Source organism: Hoplias malabaricus, chromosome 1 (assembly GCF_029633855.1).
Source record: "Hoplias malabaricus isolate fHopMal1 chromosome 1, fHopMal1.hap1, whole genome shotgun sequence".
Taxonomy (NCBI): domain Eukaryota; kingdom Metazoa; phylum Chordata; class Actinopteri; order Characiformes; family Erythrinidae; genus Hoplias; species Hoplias malabaricus.
Genome location: NC_089800.1, coordinates 58422055 through 58442454, shown reverse-complemented (window position 1 = coordinate 58442454; position 20400 = coordinate 58422055). Strand labels below are relative to the sequence as shown.

At 37.7% G+C, this 20400-nt stretch overlaps 1 protein-coding gene across 2 annotated transcripts in view; it reads right to left on the bottom strand.

Annotated features, from left to right (window-relative positions):
- Positions 1-20400, bottom strand: part of LOC136694496 (kelch-like protein 29) — a 106680-nt gene that overhangs the window by 78768 nt on the left and 7512 nt on the right. For both annotated transcript variants that reach the window (XM_066668124.1, XM_066668115.1), the window contains exon 2: positions 19307-19373. The gene's annotated coding sequence lies outside the window, so the exon portion shown is untranslated. The remainder of the gene's footprint in view (positions 1-19306; positions 19374-20400) is intronic.

The window sequence follows — 20400 nt, the reverse complement described above, 5'->3', positions numbered from 1 at the left end:
AAAACAAATATTTCCATGCATACGTTAATAAGCTAAACGTTAGGGGTATAGATCTGTTGGGATCAGAAATGTACTCCAAACCCAACAAGCACCCAGATTCAACTAGAACAGGCTTGACCATTGCCTGCTTACATCCAGAGTCAGTGTCTCTCGGAAAATACAATATGACAATCATTTCTTTTGCATTTAGAGTATTTAGAAGATCATCTTATCCAGAGTGACTTATAAAACAGTGCTCTGCGTTCAGTCAGAGTTAAAATACTAGCTGTTGTGTGTATGAAGATTAATTTCTCAAATAAACCTGGTGTGATATTACTGAATACACTGATTCTGATCTGTCCTGTGCATTTTCTGGTTTGCTGGGCTCTGTAGAGCAGACTCAATCTATTCAGCAGGTCTTTTGTAAATGGACACATATTCTATTGTGTTCAGCCTTTAAAGACAGAATAAAGGACTGTAGAGGTCAGACACATTCATGTCTATCCAATAGTACTGCTGTCAGAAAAACATTGATAAGCAACTCCCTGATGGCACAGGCTGGGATTGGTTTGTGACAGAAGTAGAAAAGAGCAATGGTGGGTTTGTGATAAGGAGTGAAGGAAAGAGCAGAGAATTAGAGAAGTTATACATTTATTTAACATTTTTGCGCAATGTGTTTTTCACCTCGAACACATAAAATGCATTGGTTTTTAAGTGGTACTGCACACAGGCATTTATTTTTTTAATTTTCCCACTGGGAATATTCTAAGTGGTTCAGTCAGAAATGCTACTGAAGGATTGTGTTTGTGTGTGCCTTTCCATTCCACATGATTTTTAATTTTTTTGTCATTCCTTGCTCCTCTGCAGGACGTCTCACACAAAGACTTTCAGTCATAAATTCACTTTTTAATTTTCTGTTTGACTCTGCACTGGCTTTGATGGTGAGGACAGCTCACATAAGCCAAATCAGCAGTCAGAATATGGAACAAGTCGTTAAGCTGCGAAACGCATTTATATTGAAATTTATACCAGAATGTGGAGAGCTGCCTCATTTATTGAACATTTTGGGGAAAAGAAATAAGGCGATCGTTGATTGATCTGATTCAATTGGGAATAATTTGGGAATGCCAATGCTTAATCCAGTGTGGATGCAAACAAATATGAGTAGAACAAAATATTTGTAGAAAAATTCTGACAATGGCATTTGCTGGAACAGGCCAAGGCTGGGCCAGAGAGCTGAAAGAAATGCAGTTTATCAGTAAGCAGGCAGTGAAGGCAGTTTGCTGGAATGGGTTGTGTAGCCTGAGAACTGAGCAGAGCTGAGATGATGGACAATCAGCTGCAGCAGCAGCAACAGTGTAGTGCAATCAACAGCACACAGATAACAAGCCTCTCCTCCCTATAGGAGCAGCACAGACCAGGCCTAATTGCCTGAGCCCTCTAAAATCCATCCAAGGACATGTCAAATACACTGCTTCTTTTCGCCAAAGAAAAAAAAAAACTTTTGCTTGTCCAATGACAAGAAGCACTCGTTTTTAACTCTAAGTTAGCTTTTAATAAAAGCAACCTTTATTTAAAAATTGTCCAACCAAAAGGCAAAATGTAGATTACAGAAACAAAGAGCATGGTTATGCTGTAGTAAGGTTAACTGATCTATGGAATTAGGGCTGGGCAAATGGAAAATTAATCATAATCATTAATCATAATCATATAGACATAATCTTGTCTATATCGATCATTTTTATTCTGTTATGTCCCCACTGTGTGTTCATGTCCTGTCCCTTTAAAACCATGCTACCTAGTTGTAGTCACGTGATGCTGCCCTTATCTGCCACATGGAAGCAACCTAAACGCTGAGGATGACCAAGCGACTCAAGAAGCTCGTATCACAGAAGAAAAACACAGCATTTGTGATTTGGATGTTCTGTGTTTGACTATAATTAAGACGACACCGAAAATAAAGAAATCAGATGTAAACACTGAGAAAACAAGAAAGGAACAAGTTCCCAGCAACATTAGAAAAAATATCCCATATTGAGTATCGGAGCATAATTAAAGTGCAAGCCTCATCACTGAACACTCAAAAACACAAAATCATAGATCATTAATCATAATCGTGGTAAAATGTACAATTAACAGTGGTATTGAGTTGAGGTCATTTCGCCCAGCACTATATGGAACATAAGCAGAACATGGAATATACACACAGTATTGAGCTTCAACCTTTAAAAAGTGTGGTATTCTAGAACTGATTAGTCATGTCAGTGGTTACAAGCAACCATGGTAAATCACAGCACCATGTCCAAGCTTATGATAGTGAACCTATTGTACACTATTGTTCAAAAGTTTGGAATCAACTGCAAGATTTATGTCTGTTATTCATTCATTCATTCATTGTCTGTAACCACTTGTCCAATTCAGGGTCGCGGTGGGTCCAGAGCATACCCGGAATCACTGGGCGCAAGGCTGGAACACAGTCCTTCAGAGGGCGACACACACACTCACCCACTCACACCTATAGATTTTTTGAGTCACAAACCCTCCTACCAATCATTTTTACAGTTAATCATTTTTACATTTATACAGTGCAGACTGAAATGGTTAGATGCACTTGATCATCAAGTTTAAAGTATGAGGCATTCTGAAGGTTAAGAAATTCACTCTGTGCTATAAGGCTGGCTTAGTCTTTATTGAGTCATCTACAGCTGTGATAATCATTCTGGGTTTGTCAAAAGAGCTTTAAATTTGTTACCACTTTTTAATAATGAGATAAATATAGAAAGCCGTATAGTAGTAAATCAACAATAGAAAATTTTGAATCGCATGGAAAATAATCATTATATATCTAAACTTTATTTTTTTTCTGGTGAAAGGATATATTATGGAATGGAAATAAATGGAACAAGAGGTTTTTCCAAGTAATTTGGGAGCAATTCTATTGCTTCATTTAGTATGAAATTTTAATATGATGTAAAGTGCACTTGGTATTTCTTTCAACCTCTGCAAACAGATTAAAAACATTAATTAACCAAACTGCACTGGCTGGAAGTTTGCGTTCAGGGTTAGGGCGTCTAATTTTAAGTAATCGGTGGCACCATGGCAATGTAAGAAGGACAGAGGTGTAAATATTTATGAAATGCATCCATAACCATGCAACTATGTTACTGAACTTCAATACATAAACAGCTACTTTTTAAAAATACAATTAACAATGTCTTAATGACCAGATAATCTCATTCTTTTTTATTTAACCTGGGTCCCTAAAGAACAATAGTAGCATGGTGGCTGCAGACAGCAAAAGCTGAATCCTGGTCATTGTTAGTTAGTTCCAAAAAGAGGACATATGGTCTCCCTAGTTCTACCCACCCAGAGAGTATAACTATGCACTCTTGTTCTCATTGCTGTGGCATCACCAGGTATCAATCTTACAACCTCTTGATTGTGTCTATACTGCAAACATAGCTTTTGTGTTGTAATCTAAATTAAAAAGTTGGTGCAGTACAGCAGAAACAATACTGGTGCATTATTACAAGTCATTGAGCCTTTTTTAGGTATTACATAGACATGCTTTTACCTGAAAGAGTATGCGCTCAAGTATATTTTGGAAACACAGTTTCTACAGTCATTAGAAAGAGGATGAGTCAGATCACTCAGTTGTCTGTGTTACTCTGTTTGAAAGGAAATAAAAGAGTGTCTCAAGTTCATATCTACAGCCTAATGAGGTCTGATCTATGCAGCCAATACAGCCAATGGTGGCAAAGCACTTACAAAGTAAAGTAACTAAAATTAGCATATTGGATAAATTCAAACAGCTCAGTAGGTTGCCTTTCAAACTCTCTCTCTCTCTCTCTCTCTCTCTCTCTCTCTCACACACACACACACACACACACACACACACACACACACACACTCCCACTCTCTCTCTCACACAAATGAACACATACATGAGTTCTCACATCACAGGCAAAAAGAGAGAGGGGAGGAAGCTAATTTTAGCTCAATTTCACTGTCGCAAAAACATAATCAATGTACCAAGAGATGCTCCACAGGTTTCTACTGCTTTATTCTTCAAAGTAAAAAACAGCAGGAGAAGACTCTGCTTGAGCTCATGATTAGTTTCCACACAAAAATAAACTTTCCAAGGTGAAAATAGTAGGGGAACTGCAGAATGCAGTGTCTTTATACCTCTCAGAAAGGCATAAATGATGAATTTTGAGGATATGCTGATTTTGTGGAGATACTGTACTGTACAGTTGGAACAAGGTGAATGCCGAATGTAAAAGAGAATTGCAAAATCGGGTTGTGGTAAATCAAAACCTCTGGGATTTATCACAGTATGGAATGAAGTTCCTGGGATTTTTTCCCACTTATTTTAAACTGAAGCTCTGCCGAATTTATCCTACATTTCAAATGACTTGCCTTAATAAAAACACGCCAAGCTGATCACATCACGCCTGACACATGTCACAAAAAAAGCAGAGTGGAATGAGGATCTGGAGGTGCTATTCCATCCAGTGGTGATCAGCAGGTCTCTAATAAGGAGGGATATGTAAATAGAGATTAAAAAAGACAATTATAAAATATTTGATGGTTATTAAATGATCATTTGATTCCATTTTAAAAATGACTGTGGATTCATAATTCCTTGAAATGCAATTAAAATACATACATTTATGCCAAGGGAGCAGTGATGGGTTCCAATCAATCAGTTTCAACCAACAAGAAAAATAGAAATAATTCTTAGCTGACTGGAGACAAACTGGCCATTTTCTTTTAAACGCCTTCGCTTCTACTCCTTAACTGACCAGCTCCATAGAGGCACTCTAGCAGCAAGTGTAACCACAGGTCATAAGGTAGATAACTTCAGGCAGAAAATTGCTCTACAGCTACATCAGACTGCTCAGAAGGAGCAACCCAGCTAGCAGCTAGGACTGTTGCAAATATTATATAGTCACCTGATAATTGTGATTATTTGGCTTTACTGCTATTATTTCGCTGACTTTAATTATTTTATAATTATAATTATTTTAATTATTTTATATATTATACTATGACATTATATTGTTTAAGCATACAGATGTACTAAAACAGAGTTGTTGAGAGACAATAAAATTGCTAATAGCAATTATCTGCCATCATCATCATCATTAAATATTTAGTTTTCGTGAGAGCCCTATTAGCAGCCTTAAACACTCTACACAAACAAACACAAAGACAAATAGAGAATATATCCAGTCAATTTGCCTAACCACTTTCCCTTTTAAATAAATAAACTAATTACAGTACATGCAGTATGTATTGCATATGAGTATACAAAAGAACTGACTGCACATAGTCCAAATTTCTCCCACAGTTAACGGAAAAAATCCCGAACTGTGAAATACTTTGAGATTTTCAGTATTTATTGTGGTCAACCTTTTTAAAAGTTTAACTTTAGAAGGTTATTTTTTCCCCTGAAACTCAAAATTCAAGTAATTCTGGTGTCCAGTGAATTGTTCTGAGAAACCTGCAGCTACTTAATTTATCTTCTGTATTACAAAAATCATCTCTTCCTGCTTCTATTGTAGATGAAATGATGTCTTTGCAGCTGCTCACCAAACACATCATGCTAAAGGTTTATTAAAGTTTTCATGAGTCTCCAGACCTCCCCAAGGACTGATTAAATCACCGAGCCACTCTCACTTCACTCAAGTATAAATGATAGCTCATCACCCGGACACGCATTCATAATATCCCCAGATTGACGCTGTTCCACAGTGGCTCTGACCAAAAACTCACTTCAGAAGTCAGTAAAAATAAAAGCATTCATGTGCCAAGAAAGAAACACTTACAAATCCTTTAATATCTCATAAGAACATCTGGAATCAGTTTCAACCACTAAATCTCAGTCATTTTAACATTTATGTAAATGAAATCAATCTTTAAAACAACCCTTATCAGACACCGACTCATTTCTGATCTTTACATTCTCATGTAGAATGCTGAAATATTCATATAGGGGAAATGGAATGCTATTAATATGGATACCATCTTGCTATATTTAATATGATGTCTAGCAAGTGAGTGCAATGTCTAGAGAATGTTAGTAGGCCAGTGAGGGGTTACTCTGCATAACACATTTCATTTTGCTTATCTAAAGCTATAGAGTGACTCCAAACTGACTTTCAACACCTCACTTCTTTCTGTCCAGGGGAGTTTATCGGCCCGTCCTCATCTGACCGCAGCAGAAAGCATTTTCACTTGCTGGAGGAACTGAACGAGCGAGGTCTGCTCCAGTCCACCAGGAAATGAAAATGCAAAGCTAGCCATCTGTGTGAAGCCAGCGCAGGCATTTCACAAAGCAAAAAAAAAAATAAAAAATAAAAATTAATCATGGAGACTGGTTTTTTGTCAGTCAGCGTGCAAGACCCAAAGGCACCGAGAAAATCTGTATGAGGAACAAACACAGAGATTGTACACTTGGTCGTTTGAACCAGGGACTGAAATTAAATCAAGAATGTGTGAACACAGATGATAGAGCATCTCAGCCTCCAGGAGAGGGAAAACAAGCAGAAAATATATTCATCAGCGGTAAGCTTCTTTTCCAGAATGCCGGCCTTGTTTCCTGGTACAATATAACGCACTTCATCAGGCTGCTGGAGTGTTAACCCCACTCTACAGTCTCGCTTTAGCAGCACCGTCAGCTTTTTCTGTGTCCAGCATCTTTCTCAGCTTTGCCCCACTACTAATGCACTGGCGCCACAGGACTGTAAGCAGAAAGCAGGAGAAGCCTCCCTGAAGACCTGAGAAGCATGCCCACTGCACTTAGATTGACCTTGGCTATCACAGGCTACAGGGCAGTCCCTCTGAGCTCCACCAAGAAGAAAGCTTGCATGAGCTGTATCAATAATGTTCACTCCCTCTTGTTTTCATTCGCTGCTAAAAGTACACAGTGGTTATGTGATTGCAGACTGCATCACATAATTTAACCATTACACCACAGATCAGTTTTTTTTGTTTGTTTAGTTTTTTTCAGTGCTGTAGAATCAAGATGACTTTTACTCCACTACACCTGAGGTCTGCAATCAGCACTCAGCAACCATTGATTGAAGCTGTAACTGAAACAGAATGAAAAAGGACTTTCTGGAGATTTGTAGAACCTGAAGCTCTCTTTATTAAAACTGTTCTAACTGTGAAATCATAAAAACCTCAGTTAGGACTGAATGTAGTACAAAGCTATTACAGTTTTAATGATCCTAAATAAAAAAAAATCTGTGCATTATAAATGCATCCTAACTTTACAAAATTTTCTAAACAGTGTCCTAACTTAGAACTTTTTTCCAAAGAACGGCACAGAGAATGGCAATCAAATTGTACAGAACACACCCCAAATTAATACACACCTATAAAGACATAATATCCACACATGTGTATACTTTAATTTACCTCTACCCCGCTTGGCATAATGCCACATACATAGGCCAAATGAGTTCTCTCTCTCTCTCTCTCTCTCTCTCTCTCTCTCACACACACACACACACACACACACACACACACACACACACACACACACACACACACACACATACACTAATGAGGATATTCTATGGCTCTGGACAAGCAGAAAGATGAATGAATGAAAATTAGAAATTCTTATACCAAACTGCTCCAGTGTTTGAGGACCAGGGGACTGGAGGGTAGGGGGTGCTAGCCTTAAATGAATGCACACTACTAAATATTTCAGAGGAAGGTTTTCATCTGCCAAGTAATCTAAGTGGCATGCTGTTCAGAGCACAAGCGCACAAAGAATTTAAATATGCATCAGCACGTGAGAGCTCATCTAAAGGATTCCACACAATCAGCGGTTAAATGGTAATTTAAAGAAAATAGCTTCTGCCAAATTTACATTGAAACCACATAAACTGCTGTTCTTTAGCGAGCTGAATGCACAGGCTGCTCACCCAGGCAAATCCTTTCTCATAGCCTCAAAAGAAGTAAAAAATAAATAAAGAAACGAAAAACCACCACCATATATATAAATAAATAAATAAACCAAGCCTGAACCCAAGCATCTGAAACGAACTGTTACTGTGGAAGAGACCCAGGAGTCACTTGAGGGAGAGGTCCAACTGACCGCAATTTTTCCGACCTGCCACACTGAATCACGGCAACTATTCAGTGGCCACTAGTTTCACACAGACTGCAGTGATGAGTGCTGTTGGAATTCTCTTAATTCTCCAAGTTTGCAGAACCTCAAGCCCCAAAGGAGCTCTCATTAAACAAGTTAAAGCTCATTTTCTTGACACATAATTCATAATTCACAGGCACAGAGCAAAAAAATAATAATAATCATTAAAATACACTTGGATTGGTTGATTAAGACAAATTTTAGATTACAGAATGTCAAATTAAGTGTTGACTTCAAATGAAAAAAAGGCTCATTCCTCAATAAAGTTTAAGTCAGAGTCCAGCCGTTCATTTGAAAATGGTCATAAATTGCAAAGCACTCATTTTTCAACATCAGGGAAAAAGAAGAAGTACCAATGCATAGTATAAAATATTTTTTTCTGTATTTAATATCTTAAACCATTGCATGTATTACAGATTGTATTACAGATTTATGCTTGTATTAAAGTTTTATTTAAATGTCCTTTCAGTTTTTCAGTATTTTTCCTCTGTTAGATTTTAGCTGCATTTTCTGCATCTATATACAGGGGTTGGACAATGAAACTGAAACACCTGTCATTGTAGTGTGGGAGGTTTCATGGCTAAATTGGACCAGCCTGGTGGTCAATCTTCATTAATTGCACATTGCACCAGTAAGACCGTGTGCATCCAATGGTTCAAACATTGTATCCTGAAGGCGGTGCCGTGTATCAGGACGACAATGAAACAATACACACAGCAAGACTGGTGAAAGATTGGTTTGATGAACATGAAAGTGAAGTTGAACATCTCCCATGACCTGCACAGTCACCAGATCTAAATATTATTCAGACACTTTGGGGTGTTTTGGAGGAGCGAGTCAGGAAACGTTTTCCTCCACCAGCATCACGTAGTGACCTGGCCACTATCCTGCAAGAAGAATGGCTTAAAATCCCTCTGACCACTGTGCAGGATTCATATATGTCATTCCCAAGACGAATTGACGCTGTATTGGCCGCAAAAGGAGGCCCTACACCAAACTAATAAATTATTGTGGTCTACAACCAGGTGTTTCAGTTTCAATGTCCAACCCCTGTATATATATATATATATATATCTTTTTTATATTATTTTTAGGTATAACAAATGTCCAAATCCAATTTTTCTGACAATATATCACGTATAATGTGTTCTTTAATATATGTTTTTATTGTTTAGGATATTAAAAGGTGCCCTTTTCTAGCAGATGACACACAGGTTGAAAAGACATTACAGAGAAAATACAGAAATAGCAGTGGTAAACACAGGGGAAACAACAAAGGAAAAAAAAAACTGGTTCTGTGGCAGACACTATACCGTCAGCAACACCTGTCCAGCTGGCTCGCCAGAAAAGCATTATTATCACAATGTCAGCTTTAATCAACATCGGAGTCAGCAAAGAGACTCTGGTGTGCCACTGCAGCAATGAGATCCTAAATGTAGGAACATAATGCACTTATCAGGCTTTTGGCCACCTACTATACGAGTAGATTGAGCAATAAAAACAAGGCACCAGTGCCAATATTTCATGGTTCTAGCACTTTTTTTTATACCAGGTACAATACAAACATCATGAACGCGCCGTTTACTTGATATACTTTACAATAGTACACACTGTTTGCAACACAGACCACTCATTTGAGCCTATTGTTTTTAAGCAATCTGGAAAATTAAAAAAAAAAAAAAAAGAACAATAATAAGTCATGCCTAAGCAGACAACCACTACACTACAACCTTCTGACTAAATATATAAAGAAACTACATTCTATAATTTTCAGGTATTTTATCATAGGTCCGTTTATAATGTTTATGTTGTTCTATATTAAAACAAGAGCAAAGATAAACTAAGCAAGCCTAGTTTTGCCGGACGCCATTAGCCATATAGCCATTGTCACGAAGGTGTTTCTGGCATTTCAAAAACAGGAAAGCCGAAAATACATACCCTTGTCATTGGAAGGTCTGGAGAAGCTTTGGTGCTTCATATCAATGTATTTGTTTACAAGTGGTTTTTATTATATGATTGTGTCATATAATAGCCATAGCCGAGGCAATGGCTAACGACCATGGTGTCATGCCAAACACAGCCCCAGAAACACACACAAATGGAGAATGTTCCTGTCTCATTTCCTATTATTCAGCCACAGTTCACACTGAAGAACGTACTGTTCTTTGGTTCCTGCTGGGAACTAATTTTTCTGGTTGGCAAACCAGTTTATTTTGGTGGAAATGCACCAAACGGTTTCAAATTTAGTTCACAAACTGGAATGTGAAATATGTCTGAGCTAATAACAAACGATGTATTAGCGCCACCTTAAGTTCTCTCTGAGTCAGTCAGTTAGTCAGTAAGCGAAAAAAATGCCTCTTCTAGGCCGGCCCAGTAGGTATTCTGTCAAAAACACAAGTCATAAAAATAGCATTTATCATCATCCCCAGCCCTTGGAATTAAACTGGTAGTTTGTGTTATTGTATCTTTAAGACTAAGAGTCAAATCTTAGTTCTGATTGGCTGTGCTGTATTATGCCTCATTCAGAAAGCAGTCAGAACTGAAAAATTCCTTTTAACTTCAGTGGACAAATCTGCCTTAACCTCAACAGGCAGATACAGGTAGATATTTGATTTTATGATATAAGAGACTTAAATCCTGTTATTTGGTCAGCTTAGTCTTCATATATGTACCGTACGAATTAGGAATGCTTTTTAAATTCTGAAGAAAGAAACTGTTCTGAAATGTAGGGTCAGTTAATATCTTCCTCTGGGTAGTCATGCCATGCCAGGTGACCAAAGTGTACACTGCATGGTAATAAAACAAGAATAACAGTAAGTGGTCTCAGTTAGTAATCGCAATATTCAGTGCTTATCTGCGAAGCGGCTTGTGGGCTATGCAAGTGTAATAAAGTACAGGTCATGGTCATTGATCTACATAGGACACATTCTGATTAATGGGGGCCAGGGCTGTGCTCTGCAGCCGTAATCCGATCTGAGAGCTCGTAAAGCCACTTTTTACACGCTACTGTGAGCTCAGGTCAGGACGAGTGTGAGGGGGCTGCCGAAACATCCCCTGTTCACCCTGGCCCACATCAGCCTCAGCACAATCTCAGAGATTTAGACCTGCACTCAGTCTCTGTACCATGGAAAAGAAAAATAAAACCTTGCAGATATATTTAAAGCTAAAGGTTCAGAGTTATAAATCATTCTCCATTCATTTTCTAGCCCTTGACTTTGTTCCGCCAGAGAAGTGAAAGTGACCTTATACCATGGTCACCACTGTGACCTGGAGGAGAGCAGGGGGACGGAGCAAGGAAATCGTGTTTTCGACTTGTTTATCTAACAAAGGCCTAAAGCAAGGAAGTGAGAGGAGCTGAGGCAGATAAATCTGTAGCCTTTAGGATTTAAGTGTATGACAACAAAAACACACAGCTCCAAAGAGTGAAAACTTAAATACTTGTAGACAAAGAGATGGAGATTTCCACAAGAATGTCACAGTTAAGCAGCCGCTGTGTAGGAGGCCTTTGTTTGTGACTACACATATCTCTCCAATGAACTTACACCTGGCAGCCCTGATCAGCGAGAAAATTCTGAATCAACGCCAAACCTCCAGCTGCCCTGCCACAGCCACTTAAGCACACAGCAAGTAATCGGGAAAGACAAGACAGCAGACCCGGCTCAGTAGCGCTGCCAAAGCGGCTACAACAGCCTTCTACATTACTCCCAAACACATGCATTCACACCTCCTTCTTTTGAAGTTCCTGATAAGGAAGATTTGCCAATGACATTTCATCTGCATTTTCAAGATACAGAAAAACAAAAGCACTGCCACAGTGTTTCATTCATCTATTTGCTAATTTCAGCACAAATAATCTCATGCAAAGGCTTACACTGCCATATGATTTATATAATGATAATAATTCAAATAAACTCCTCATAAAAATCCTTGCACACTGATTACCTTCAGAATTGTCCTGAGAAAAAAATATTATAAAAATTAAAAAATGATCTCCTGCACAGTATTCATTCATTTTCGTTGCTTTTATAACTACCTGAATGACTCATTCAGCAGTGTCAAAGTGAGAAGAGAGGGAGCTTCACTCTGCTTAAATGGGAAAAAGGAGTCCCAAACCACCTTAAATATTTCATTAAGAAATCATGTTGCTTTACGCATGGTTAGCAGCCTTGACTCGTGCCGGGGTCAGACAGAGTGCAGGGCACAGAAAGGTTATTAGACCAGTTCACAGTCAGTGCACCTCACTCTCACGGACTTAACACTTTCAGTACCAGACCAGGGCTTACAGAAGAAAACAGGGCCAGGGATTTAACACGCCATTCCATAATAAACAACTGCTACTGGACTCACAATGCAAATCTTAAGACTGCACAGAAAAACATGCCGAAGTATACGACTAGGCGGAATTTGTATCTCTCCACAAGCTGGACTGTGCTCGTCAACATTGAAATGTCAGACATACATATGTATGACCAGCCCAGCACTGGAGCTGGAGTTCAGGAAGCAGTGATCCAGATGGGAGAGTTGAACCAGTCTGAAAACAAGATGTGGCTGGAGCATGTAAATGCATTAGCACATTGGAAAAATGATCCGGAAGGTGCTGAGCTTTCACTTTTCAGATCCAACAATGGACAGCTTCCTGTGCAAAATTCTCATCACATACTTCAAGCCTGGGATTTGCAGCTGGAAACGTTTGAGATTAATTTGCAAACTTGACAGAAGTGTTCCAAATATCTGTACCCGCCTTCTGGATGTAACAAGAGTGATGTTTCTAAACATTTTTGATCATTTAATGTGTAGAACCTTGGGCCTACTGTATATATTACCATTACTGCAATAAATTAAAGAATAAATATTATGTAAATAATCCTTCTGTTATTCTTATCCACATGTAATTATTCTAGTTTTTCCGTTAACCTTTATTTAACCATTATACCAATAATTTAATCTGTGGTTAGTTAAAAAAATGCATACCATAAAGAAGATTGAACTTAATTATAGGCTCTAGAAACATCACATAAACCAGCTAATTTACTAGAGACCAATAGACATGGAACACCACTTGAAATAATTATAACATAGAATTCCAGTCTGACAAAAATGCAGAGGAATATGCAAATTAAGTGTGTAGAGAGTAAAAATGACAAGCTTGTTTTGAAGGTTACAGCTGTACAGTTTCCAAGTGGATTGGCAACTCATTAGTTGTGTGTGAATGTGTGTGTGTGTGTTGCCCTATGAAAGACTGGTGCCCCCTCCAGGGTGTATTCCTGCCTTGCGCCCAATGATTCCTGGTAGGCTCTGGACCCACCGCGACCCTGAACTGGATAAGAGTTACAGAGAATGAATGAATGAATGAATGAATGAATGGACAGGGATATTTTCAAATATATTAAAAATAAATGAATCTGTGTGGACGGGGCCTATGTTTCCAGTCAAATATCCAACACAGTCGTTGTGTTGTTGGTAACAGCGTAAACATCAGCTGGAATTGTCAAATTATGTAAATGGACTGAAAATTGGGAAAATGGATATACCAAGTATTTTTCCTAACGGTGGGGTTATATAACACAGTGTTACACAAAACGTGTTAAATAACACAAAACAATTTTATCATTGTATAGTATTTAATTGATTTTAACCAGCCTAAGTCACACAGACTAATTCGTTGCTTTTAAGAATAAATTCCATTTGAAGCAAACATGGTGAAATATGCAAGATTTTAGTTGTATTTTCATTCAGAGAAGGTCTCCCAAACCACATGCATGCTGTCAGTGTGCTAGATTTCATTTCTGAATAATGGAAAGACATCAGAGCACTCTGAAGTTTGTAGAAGTGAGTACTGTACTCCGAGTCAGAGCTGGTGGGGGCGGACTGCCTGTGGTAAGGCAGAAGTATTTGATATGTGGAGAAACCGTAGAGAATTAAATCTGATATATGTGAATTGAAAATGGAGGGAAAATTTGATTGGCCCTTGATTTTAGAGGCATCCAAAGCCTAAAAAATGCAAAATAAAATTATATATTTAGGTTTAAAATGGATTTGTTGGCGCCAGGCCTCTGAGATTGCTGCAATGTATAAAACACACTTGACCAATTTAATGTGCCACTGCAGCCAAATACATGATAGCCACACTCTTAATTCTATAAGCACAAGCATTATGATATTGCCTGAAACAGTTTAATGTAATCATCCTAAAGAGAGGCAGCCATCAGTGGAGACTGGGACACACATTAACAAGGGTGATGTGGGGGCTCTAAGGGAAACAGCACCATCAGCATATCCACAAGGAAAAAAAAATCAGACTACAAACACATGCATTATAGCATTTGCATTGCATTTGCATATTTTGCTTCGCAAATCTGTGGGTGATCTTTTTTCAGCAGTCTGAAGTTTTGTTTAAACCATAAAATCCTATCTTTATTTCTGGCCAGTTTTTCCCCTGGTCAATATCAGTCTTAGCTGCACTGCTTTGAGTTTGATAAGGGTGAAATCAAACACTATGTTCTGCTGGAGAAGATCAAGTTTTGTGATCTATCAACATTATCAGCAGTACATAGGATACTGAAGTCAGCTGATAGAGGTGAAAAGTTTTATTTTACTATTGGCAAAAATCTACAACTTAAAATTCTTTAGTAAGTTTCTTTTAGCCAGTAGTCCTTCAGGCCATGTGGGGTTTTTTATGTGCAACACCAACGAATGCCTTTCTGGAAAAAAAGTAGGAATACGATTTTCTCATTGTTTATGTGAATTACACAATCTTGCAAGAAAACTCAGAATCACCAGTACTTCCAAACTCTCATTCCTCACTAGTTTAACCTAAGAATTTCTTCAGTGTTCTTTCATACAATTGCTCCAAAATGGTAACACAATGTAATATGCCTCTTAAAATCATTAAAAAATAATAAGTAGAGATACAAAAGGGCTTGGACATCCACAATGTTAAAAACACTAGGGGATAATTGTAAGGATGTAATAAAAGAAAATGTCCAAAAACCGTATAGTCACTGGATATTAATCCCAAGGATCTCAGAAAAAGACTTAATGTAAAAAATCTGAATCTTAACATAGTTCACTAAATAATTCAATGTGTATAAATATATGTAGACACTGTAGTCTACCTGAACCCCTGCTGCCGACCTGAGTGACACAGGGCCATTCAGCAATAACTTTCGAAGGATGTGATGTGAATTTATTTTGAGCTGAACTCAAGTCGAAGCAGCGCCTCAGTCTCATCATGAATTGAGTTCAAAACAGCTTCCTTCACAAAGGCCACTTTCTTGAGCAGTGCACATGACCCACTTTTACACAGGCCTCAATAACATTAGCAAAAGCAATTAACCTTTAGCCAGCAGCCTTACAGTGAGAGGGGCACGAAAAAATCCCTCTATTCATATTGATTTTATACTCTACTATGCAAACAACCAGCCAAGCAAAACAAACCCAGAATAGATATTATGGCCCTTAGACAAAATTATCTGATTAGATGCATACCATGATCAACAGTTTATTTATTTTGGAGAAAAAAATGCACATTTTATATTGTGAAAATTCCTGCTCATAACTCATTTGAATAGAATTAAAAATAGCTGCACGTTCAATAACTCACTCACAGATACAATACACTATGGTTTTATATAATATACATACATATGCAATTCTTGTAGAATTTTGTGTTGAATGAACCTGTCTGTTTTCGGTAAACTTATTCTAGAGGTTCAATTAACTAATATTTAGAGAGTAACATTTTGGATCATTTTTAATCAGCTGAAGTTTTGTTATTTTATCAGAGGTTTTTTTAAGTTTTATAAAGTTACACTTTATATTTTGATAACATTTCTTAATAAATGGTCTGGTAGAAATGGCCTACAATTACTTGGAAAAGGTCTTGTTACCTTAACTTCCATTGAAAATTAAGCATGTCTTTTGTTTCTACAAGTTTACCATTTGTGACATATGAGGATGTTCTTGCACCAACATACACTCCTATGAAAAATACGATAGATAGATAGATAGATAGATAGATAGATAGATAGATAGACATTACATATAGGAATAGCCTACACACAATCAAAGTTGCCCATCACAGTAATCAGGTAAGGTTATCCAAGGTTATTCTGGAATTTACTTTGTAATTTGCTAGGCTTCAGTCAAGTGACAAGTTCACTTTGAGAACTGAAACCAACTTAAAATGACCTATGAATACTGATGAAGACATTACAGATAACATGGTTGTATCCCCACACGATCCCACTCAGTTGACTGGGGGAGAAGGAAAGAGTTTGCAAGGGAAATCATTGGCAAGGTTACAGAAAGTCTTCTTTAAATCATTTACAAAATATATTTTTAAATCATTAAAATTCCCCAGGACATTCATGAACTAAAAATAGCTGGACTCATGATGTCATGAGTCATGATGTGATAATTCACATTGACTAAAATCTACAGTGCAATTTCTTTACAATCATAAGGCCCTTTGTGTATAATCAATTAACTAATATCTGTAAGAGGCTGGTATAATGTAATGATGAAACTGTTGGCCTTCAAGTGATAGCATCAATTGTCCTCTCAGGCAAGTGCAATACATTATACCAATAAGAGTTCTTGAGCAAGACTCTTAATACTACATTAGCCTTCATGTGTATCATGACTACAACTCTGGATTGGAGCATCTTACAAAGGCTTTTCTAATGAAACATTCTTAAAAATGCAATATTGAAAAACGAAGAATATCTTTATAACTTAGAATACATATTTTCAGTTCCAAGTCCCAGTATTTCAGACAAAATGTGGGTATTATTAAATATGCAGTATCTTAATAACAACAAAGCCATGACCCACCCACTTAAATTGCAATTAAGCAGGATTTACTGGTTAACTGCTAATGTCCCTCATAACACATCTAGGATAAATAGTCATTAACCTGCAGAAATTGTTTGGAGACTCTACTCATCCACTGGTAATGAACAACAAATTTACATCCACCCATGCACAACTGACATTACAGCAAAGTGGCAGGGTAAAATAAGCCTCTCTGACATGTCTAAAAGCAACTGTCGGCCAGAATATAACAGACACAGAAAGGTTGATGTGAAGGAAGTGGCCATAACGATCACAGCTACCTCCGCACACTATGCAGAGCAGGTACTCTGCTCCACGCATTTGTCCAAAAACAGATATTTACTGCAACATACTTCTCCCTTGACTTGAATTTTCCCTGTAATCTGTGTCCATGCATCTTGACACATGGCAATTAAGCTGTCTGAAGCTAAGAGGCAAAGGACCAGCAACCCCCCCTCTGAGACAGCACCACAGCAGGGCTCCCAGCATGATATCTCACCGGCTCCACTCAGCAATAATGCTGTCAAACAACTCAGCACACAGCCTCAGCACCAGGCTTTCAGAACAGAAAACCTGACCCCTGACCCTCACTGGAAATGGTCAGAAAGAGGTTGCATATAAGAATCTTGATATGTTTTAAGGAGTCTTTTAACCTGTTAAACAGGATATTATTCACTTTATATACGTAAGGTGAATATCATGAAAATGTTCATTTATTTCAGTAATTCAATTCAAAAAGAAGTGAAACTCATATATAGACGCTTTACAAACAGAGTGGTCTATTTCAAGCTTATTTCTATTTCTTATAATGTTGATGATTACAGCTTACAGCCAATGAAAATCAAAAAAAACATTATCTCAGAAAATTTGAATAATCAACACATAACAACTGCAAAGGTTTCCTAAGCCTTTAAAACGGTCCCTTAAAATGGTTCAGTAAGCTACACACTCATGGGGAAGACTGCTGACTTGACAGATGAGTGAAAGGGAAAAGTACGGTAGAAAAAGTCGCAGAAGCAACAGGGGTAACCACAGCCTTGAAAGGATTGTCAAGAAAAGGCCATTGAAAAATTTGAGGGGGAGATTCACAAGGAGTGGACTGCTGCTAGAGTCAGTGCTTAAAGAGCCACACACACAAACATGTCCAGGACATGGTCCACAACTGTCGCATTCCTTGTGTCAAGCCACTCGTGACCCAGAGACAACACCAGAAGTGTCTTCCTGGGCCAAGGAGAAAAAGGACAGGATCAGTGCTCCAAAGTCTTGTTTTCAGATGAAAGTAAATTTTGCATTTCATTTGGAAATCAAGGTCCCAGAGTCTGGAGGAAGAGTGGAGAGGCACACAATCCAAGCTGCTTGAGTCTAGTGTAAAGTTTCCACAATCTGTTTGGGGAGCCATGTCATTTTAGAGCACTTCATGCTTCCCTCTGCTGACCAGCTTTATGGAGATGCAGATTTCATTTTCCAGCAGGACGTAGCACCTGACCTACCCCTGTGCACACTGCCAAAAGTACCAATACCTGGTTTAATAACCACAGTACCACTGTGATTGATTGGCCAGTAAACTTGCCTGACCTAAACCCTATTGTCAAGAGAAAGATAAGAGACACCAAACCCAACAATGCAGACGAGCTGAAGGCCGCTATCAAAGCAACCTGAGCTAACATAACACCTCTGCAGTGCCACACGCTGATCACCTCCATGCCACGCCACACAGATGCAGTAATTCATGCAAAAGGAGCCCCAGACAAGTATTGAGTGCTGTACATACTTTTCATTAGGCCAACATTTCGGTATTAAAAATCGTCGTTTAAATTGTTTTTATATAATATTCTAATTTTCTGAGATAATGAGTTTTGGGTTTTCATTGGCTGTGAGCCATAATCATCAACATTAAAAGAAATAAACGCTTGAAATTTTTGTATTTTTTGAATTGAATTATTGAGATAAATTAGTTTTTTGACAATATTTGACTAATTTATGGAGATGCACCTGTATTTATGCATATTTTTGCTGTTGAAACAAAACCTCCTATTGTCAAAACAATCATTTCTATATCAAAAGAAAAAAAAACATTCCCAACTTTGAATGTAAGTTACTGGAATAACATTTTCCTCATATTGATTCTGGATCCTTTCTCTTGGTCTGTTCAATATAAAATGTGACATGTGGAATCTTAGCTTAGCTACCCAAGTGCACACCACTGCATGTCACATATAAAGTAAAAAAAATAATACACTAAAAATATGAAATGTATTTAATAACAATATGATGAAATACTCTGTGTAGGCATTTACTTCAGCAAAAAATTGCAAACTAACTTACCACACAGAGTCTATGATGAAGGCACATCCCAGCAGAAACAGGTGTTCTTCACTCAGACAAACAGTTCCTGTAAAAAGAAAGTCAGCTTAGAAATAAGATCTGATATTAATAATATCTCACATTTTAAAAACTCACATTCCTAAAGAGAGAGACTTCCACCTACAAAAAAACGAAATAGTTTCAAATGAGCTCTTTTGGATATCTATTAATATCTTTATCCTAACATGAAAACTCAGCGACATGCTCCTATTTATATGACTCACAAATATATACACATACACAGAGCCTCTGAATCAGACAACAGAAAAATTCATGGTACCATGAGATTGCAAACATTTTCAAATGTATTCCAGGCTTGAGAGAGCATGCTATCAGCTCTGAGTGCAGTACTGATAGCAGAGACTTGTCTTTGTGCATTTTCCAGGCATGCAGCCGTCTTCTCTGTGCTAGAGATCCATTAGATAGAGCAGGATCTGCAGATCTGCAACACTTACCCAACCCTTAAGGCTTTTCTGTCCGTATCAGCAAAGTCATTACCCAATTAAGGCCCCTTTTTCAGTGCTGCAGGACTTTCAACAAGCTTTTAATCATTTTTCTTTTTTTTCTGAGAGGCCACCGAGGAGGTGAGGGGGGCACTCGAGTATTTTAACCCCAAGCATTCATTTACAAAATCACTGGAGCTGCTTATAAGGAAGAGCTTTGCCTTTGAATACCAAATGTAAAAAAAAAATAAAACATTTTAAAAATCTGGACACAGCCACAATGCCACAAAAATGCCACATTTTGAAAACACATCAGAAAAGTGCATAATTATAAGAAATGCTCAGGACACATAACAAGAACAACACAGAAAATAATGGAGGAGGCTTTCAATCGGATATAAAACAGTCTATAACCAAATGCTGAATGTGTTTATGCCTGTAAACCTTACTGAATTAACGTGAACACTGATGATAATAAAAGCTTTAATAAAATGTTCTCCTGGGATTTTCTTTCACAGTTTGATAATCGCACTCTTGTGAACAATTAAACTTTCTGCCTTTGAATCAACACATAGAAGGAATATATCATATTATCCTTCAACATAAATCATG